The sequence below is a fragment of the Chelonia mydas genome, chromosome 17, assembly GCF_015237465.2.
Source record: "Chelonia mydas isolate rCheMyd1 chromosome 17, rCheMyd1.pri.v2, whole genome shotgun sequence".
NCBI classification, from domain to species: Eukaryota; Metazoa; Chordata; order Testudines; family Cheloniidae; genus Chelonia; species Chelonia mydas.
Window position 1 is genome coordinate 1,410,751 of NC_051257.2, and position 5,866 is coordinate 1,416,616.

Consider the following 5,866-nt stretch of genomic DNA (forward strand, 5'->3'; position numbering starts at 1 on the left):
ATGCAGAGCCCGCTACCCCTTCCTTGCCACGCAACTCCCGCCCCGCACCCGGACAATGCAGAGCCCGCTACCCCTTCATTGCCCTGCGAGCCCCGCCCGCACCCGGATAACGCAGAGCCCGCTACCCCTTCATTGCCACGCGAGCCCCGCCCCGCACAATGCAGAGCCCGCTACCCCTTCCTTGCCACGCGAGCCCCGACCCGCACCCGGACAATGCAGAGCCCGCGACCCCTTCCTTGCCACGCGAGCCCCGACCCGCACAATGCAGAGCCCGCTACCCCTTCCTTGCCACGCGAGCCCCGCCCCGCCCCCGGACAATGCAGAGCCCGCTACCCCTTCCTTGCCACGCGAGCCCCGCCCCGCCCCCGGACAATGCAGAGCCCGCTACCCCTTCCTTGCCACGCGAGCCCCGCCCCGCCCCCGGACAATGCAGAGCCCGCTACCCCTTCCTTGCCACGCGAGCCCCGCCCGCACCCGGACAATGCAGAGCCCGCTACCCCTTCCTTGCCACGCGAGCCCCGCCCCGCACCCGGACAATGCAGAGCCCGTGACCCCTTCCTTGCCACGCGAGCCCCGCCCCGCCCCCGGACAATGCAGAGCCCGCGACCCCTTCCTTGCCACGCGAGCCCCGCCCCGCCCCGCCCCCGGACAATGCAGAGCCCGCTACCCCTTCCTTGCCACGCGAGCCCCGCCCGCCCCCGGACAATGCAGAGCCCGCTACCCCTTCATTGCCCTGCGTGCCCCGCCCCGCCCCCGGACAATGCAGAGCCCGCGACCCCTTCATTGCCACGCGAGCCCCGCCCCGCCCCCGGACAATGCAGAGCCCGCTACCCCTTCCTTGCCACGCGAGCCCCGCCCGCACCCGGACAATGCAGAGCCCGCTACCCCTTCATTGCCACGCGAGCCCCGACCCGCACCCGGATAACGCAGAGCCCGCTACCCCTTCCTTGCCACGCGAGCCCCGCCCCGCACCCAGATAACGCAGAGCCTGCTACCCCTTCATTGCCACGCGAGCCCCGCCCGCACCCGGACAATGCAGAGCCCGCTACCCCTTCCTTGCCACGCGAGCCCCGACCCGCACCCGGATAACGCAGAGCCCGCTACCCCTTCCTTGCCACGCGAGCCCCGCCCCGCCCCCGGACAATGCAGAGCCCGCTACCCCTTCATTGCCACGCGAGCCCCGCCCGCCCCCGGACAATGCAGAGCCCGCTACCCCTTCCTTGCCACGCGAGCCCCGCCCGCACCCGGACAATGCAGAGCCCGCTACCCCTTCCTTGCCACGCGAGCCCCGCCCCGCCCCCGGACAATGCAGAGCCCGCTACCCCTTCCTTGCCCTGCGAGCCCCGCCCTGCCCCCGGATAACGCAGAGCCCGCTACCCCTTCATTGCCACGCGAGCCCCGCCCACACCCGAACAATGCAGAGCCCGCTACCCCTTCCTTGCCACGCGAGCCCCGCCCCGCCCCCGGACAATGCAGAGCCCGCGACCCCTTCATTGCCCTGCGAGCCCCGCCCCGCCCCCGGACAATGCAGAGCCCGCTACCCCTTCATTGCCACGCGAGCCCCGCCCCGCACCCGGACAATGCAGAGCCCGCTACCCCTTCCTTGCCACGCGAGCCCCGCCCCGCACCCGGACAATGCAGAGCCCGTGACCCCTTCCTTGCCACGCGAGCCCCGCCCCGCCCCCGGACAATGCAGAGCCCGCTACCCCTTCATTGCCACGCAACTCCTGCCCCGCCCCCGGATAACGCAGAGCCCGCTACCCCTTCCTTGCCCTGCGAGCCCCGCCCGCACCCGGACAATGCAGAGCCCGCTACCCCTTCCTTGCCACGCGAGCCCCGCCCCGCACCCGGACAATGCAGAGCCTGTGACCCCTTCCTTGCCACGCGAGCCCCGCCCCGCCCAATGCAGAGCCCGCGACCCCTTCCTTGCCACGCGAGCCCCGACCCGCACCCGGACAATGCAGAGCCCGCTACCCCTTCCTTGCCACGCGAGCCCCGCCCGCACCCGGACAATGCAGAGCCCGCTACCCCTTCATTGCCCTGCGTGCCCCGCCCCGCCCCCGGACAATGCAGAGCCCGCTACCCCTTCCTTGCCACGCGACCCCCGACCCGCACCCGGACAATGCAGAGCCCGCTACCCCTTCCTTGCCACGCGAGCCCCGACCCGCACCCAGATAACGCAGAGCCCGCTACCCCTTCCTTGCCCTGCGAGCCCCGCCCGCCCCCGGACAATGCAGAGCCCGCTACCCCTTCCTTGCCACGCGAGCCCCGCCCGCACCCGGACAATGCAGAGCCCGCTACCCCTTCCTTGCCACGCGAGCCCCGCCCCGCACCCAGATAACGCAGAGCCTGCTACCCCTTCATTGCCACGCGAGCCCCGCCCGCACCCGGACAATGCAGAGCCTGCTACCCCTTCCTTGCCACGCGAGCCCCGACCCGCACCCGGATAACGCAGAGCCCGCTACCCCTTCATTGCCACGCGAGCCCCGCCCCGCACCCGGACAATGCAGAGCCCGCTACCCCTTCCTTGCCACGCGAGCCCCGCCCCGCCCCCGGACAATGCAGAGCCCGCTACCCCTTCATTGCCACGCGAGCCCCGCCCGCCCCCGGACAATGCAGAGCCCGCTACCCCTTCCTTGCCACGCGAGCCCCGCCCGCACCCGGACAATGCAGAGCCCGCTACCCCTTCCTTGCCACGCGAGCCCCGCCCCGCCCCCGGACAATGCAGAGCCCGCTACCCCTTCCTTGCCACGCGAGCCCCGCCCCGCCCCCGGACAATGCAGAGCCCGCTACCCCTTCATTGCCACGCGAGCCCCGCCCCGCCCCCGGACAATGCAGAGCCCGCTACCCCTTCCTTGCCCTGCGAGCCCCGCCCCGCCCCCGGATAACGCAGAGCCCGCTACCCCTTCATTGCCACGCGAGCCCCGCCCACACCCGAACAATGCAGAGCCCGCTACCCCTTCCTTGCCACGCGAGCCCCGCCCCGCCCCCGGACAATGCAGAGCCCGCGACCCCTTCATTGCCCTGCGAGCCCCGCCCCGCCCCCGGACAATGCAGAGCCCGCTACCCCTTCATTGCCACGCGAGCCCCGCCCCGCCCCCGGACAATGCAGAGCCCGCTACCCCTTCCTTGCCACGCGAGCCCCGCCCCGCACCCGGACAATGCAGAGCCCGTGACCCCTTCCTTGCCACGCGAGCCCCGCCCCGCCCCCGGACAATGCAGAGCCCGCTACCCCTTCATTGCCACGCAACTCCTGCCCCGTCCCCGGACAATGCAGAGCCCGCTACCCCTTCCTTGCCACGCGAGCCCCGACCCGCACCCGGACAATGCAGAGCCCGCTACCCCTTCCTTGCCACGCGAGCCCCGACCCGCACCCAGATAACGCAGAGCCCGCTACCCCTTCCTTGCCCTGCGAGCCCCGCCCGCCCCCGGACAATGCAGAGCCCGCTACCCCTTCCTTGCCACGCGAGCCCCGCCCGCACCCGGACAATGCAGAGCCCGCTACCCCTTCCTTGCCACGCGAGCCCCGCCCCGCACCCAGATAACGCAGAGCCTGCTACCCCTTCATTGCCACGCGAGCCCCGCCCCGCCCCCGGACAATGCAGAGCCCGCTACCCCTTCCTTGCCACGCGAGCCCCGCCCCGCCCCCGGACAATGCAGAGCCCGCTACCCCTTCCTTGCCAGGCAAATCCCGCCCCGCACCCGGACAATGCAGAGCCCGCTACCCCTTCCTTGCCCTGCGAGCCCCGCCCCGCACCCGGATAACGCAGAGCCCGCTACCCCTTCATTGCCACGCGAGCCCCGCCCGCACCCGGATAACGCAGAGCCCGCGACCCCTTCATTGCCACGCGAGCCCCGCCCGCACCCGGACAATGCAGAGCCCGCGACCCCTTCCTTGCCACGCAACTCCCACCCCGCACCCGGACAATGCAGAGCCCGCTACCCCTTCCTTGCCACGCAAATCCCGCCCCGCACCCGGACAATGCAGAGCCCGCTACCCCTTCATTGCCACGCAAATCCCGCCCCGCACCCGGACAATGCAGAGCCCGCTACCCCTTCATTGCCACGCGAGCCCCGCCCCGCCCCCGGACAATGCAGAGCCCGCTACCCCTTCCTTGCCACGCAACTCCCGCCCCGCCCCCGGACAATGCAGAGCCCGCTACCCCTTCCTTGCCACGCGAGCCCCGCACCCGGACAATGCAGAGCCCGCTACCCCTTCATTGCCACGCGAGCCCCGCCCGCCCCCGGACAATGCAGAGCCCGCTACCCCTTCATTGCCACGCGAGCCCCGCCCCGCCCCCGGACAATGCAGAGCCCGCTACCCCTTCCTTGCCACGCAAATCCCGCCCCGCCCCCGGATAACGCAGAGCCCGCTACCCCTTCCTTGCCACGCGAGCCCCGCCCCGCCCCCGGACAATGCAGAGCCCGCTACCCCTTCATTGCCCTGCGTGCCCCGCCCCGCACCCGGACAATGCAGAGCCCGCTACCCCTTCATTGCCCTGCGTGCCCCGCCCCGCCCCCGGACAATGCAGAGCCCGCGACCCCTTCATTGCCACGCGAGCCCCGCCCCGCCCCCGGACAATGCAGAGCCCGCGACCCCTTCATTGCCCTGCGTGCCCCGCCCCGCCCCCGGACAATGCAGAGCCCGCTACCCCTTCCTTGCCACGCGAGCCCCGCCCATTTGCTTGTTCGCTCCTTATGGGACGCACCCACTGGCTGTTTCTTCAGGACAATTTGCCCTAGGCTACGCCCACCTCCTGGATATTAATCAGCTTGCAGGAGCCAGGCCAAGCAGGGCCATAATGGGCCCCAGGGTGATGGGCCCCAGGGCAGGCGTGGGCCCTGCTGGCTCTGGCTTTAGCTGCCCCAAGCACTGCAGCAAGGGCAGGGACATTGCTCAGGTCATGCTGTACAGACTGAGTTCCATGGTTCATCCTCCTCCCTCAGCCACCAGCTGCTTCTGCTGCTCATCGCAAGGAGGGTCTCAGCCCCTGTGGACACAGGACCCAGCCAAGGCCCCCAGCCCACAGACAATAACCAGCCTCCGGAGCTCATGCTCTCTCCTGGGCGCCTGCTGGCAGGAAGATACTGTGGGAAGGAGAGCCTCTGACCACCGTGATAGATGGGAGGGATGGGTGTTACTGAAAACGGAGCTGCAGGCTAGTCTGGCCCCAGCAAGGTCTGCTCCTGCGCCCAGCTGCAGAGTGCAGCATGGGGCTTCCCTAGCCAGAACAGCACTGAGAGGCCCAGCACAGAGCAGGGGGAATGGACTGAAAAAAAAGCCACCGAGCTCCTGTTTATAAAGCAGCCAGAGCAGAGGCAGGTGATAGGGACAGCGCCACAGCTGGGAGAATGGAAAAGTTACATACAAGCAGGGTGAAGCCAAGGGGTGTTCATGGCACCTAACCCAGGGGGCAGCTCGCAGGAAAGGTTCCTACCCCTAGGCAGTAATCTGGACTCAGGCTGGATAAACAATCCAGGAAAGTGGAGGGTGGGGGGTAACAGATCAGCTCAGTCACTTCCAGCTGCGCCTCACCCCCAGCCATCCCCCCGCTGTCTGGGGAGCTGGGACTCTCAGACCAAGCAAACCCTTGTACTGCACAGCAGGGCTGCAGCACGGACAGCAGTGTCCTGCTAGGGGCTCGGAGGAACGAAGCAGGCCAGGCTGCAGCCTGCACCAGAGAGCAAGGGGAAAACGAGGGGAAAGCCGCTCAGCGAGCTGTGAGGCCCTAGTAGCCACCAAGTGGTAGGCCTCTGGGTGGGGGAGCAGGCCCAGGCGCTGGTGGCATGCTGGTAGGCCGCTGGGCCCTGGCTCCCGCCCTCTCCCAGCTGGGGAACTGATCAGTAACACCAGGACAGAGGTGGG